The sequence below is a fragment of the Octopus bimaculoides genome, chromosome 10 (assembly GCF_001194135.2).
Source record: "Octopus bimaculoides isolate UCB-OBI-ISO-001 chromosome 10, ASM119413v2, whole genome shotgun sequence".
In the NCBI taxonomy this organism is placed as follows: Eukaryota; Metazoa; Mollusca; class Cephalopoda; order Octopoda; family Octopodidae; genus Octopus; species Octopus bimaculoides.
Window position 1 is genome coordinate 85207712 of NC_068990.1, and position 925 is coordinate 85208636.

The 925-nt window shown below is 29.6% G+C and overlaps 1 non-coding gene across 1 annotated transcript in view; it reads right to left on the minus strand.

Annotated features, from left to right (window-relative positions):
• Positions 1-675, minus strand: part of LOC106881624 (uncharacterized) — a 4998-nt gene extending 4323 nt beyond the window's left edge. The window contains exon 1 of the transcript XR_008265089.1: positions 603-675. This is a non-coding gene — a transcript (uncharacterized LOC106881624). The remainder of the gene's footprint in view (positions 1-602) is intronic.
• Positions 676-925: the final 250 nt, after the last annotated feature.

The following is a 925-nucleotide window of genomic DNA, read 5'->3' on the forward strand; positions in this document are numbered from 1 at the left end:
TCTCTTTCATTCTTTTGTTGTCTTGCCACTTATATCAATATATATATATATATATATATATATATTAATATATATAATTAATATAAACAGCAGTTTGCACTGTTTCAACAAAAGGAGAATTACAAGTATCACTAAGTGTGACTAGGGTGTTAGGAAACACATACATTGCTAGAAATAAGAGCTAAATTGCTCTAATGCTGTAGTTAATGCACATGATTGAAGACATATTCACTAACATGGACCATAATCGTCCGAAAAGTGCCATTCAGGAATTCTTAATACTGACATGTCAGTTTTGACAATTACTGTTGCCTCATCAGTTAAGACAGCTTTGCTTTGTCTCTTTCCGAACTCACTTAGCCATTAGTATTTATGTTTGCATCATTTAAATTATTGGATGGTTTTTGGCAATTCACTAATGTGTGCACATAAAATTAATATAAACAGCAGCTTGCAATGTTTCATGAAAAAAGGGTGACTAGGAAACACCAACGTTGCTAGAAATAAGAACTAAATCACTCTAATGTTGTAGTTAACTCACATGAATGAAATGATATACACTAACAGGGACTGTATATATATATTCTCTATAAGACACTTACTTCTTCACCAGGAACTCCAGGATCTCCTTTAGAACCATCTAGACCAGTTGATCCCTAGAGTAAGAATGAAAAATATAAAAATAATATTATAAAAATGATTTCCATTTTTTTTTAACCATAAGAGTGAAATTCAAAAATGAAATTTTATTTTTTTTCTGATGATGATAAAATGTGCATCAGATCTAAGGGCCATAACTCTCAAAACAAATTTATATTAATGTTGCAAGTCTGGTTTCATTTAGATAACATCTTTGACAAGCTCATTCCTTTTCTTAATTTTTTGTGGGATAATATAAAGAAATTTTTTTCAGTTATTTTCTTTT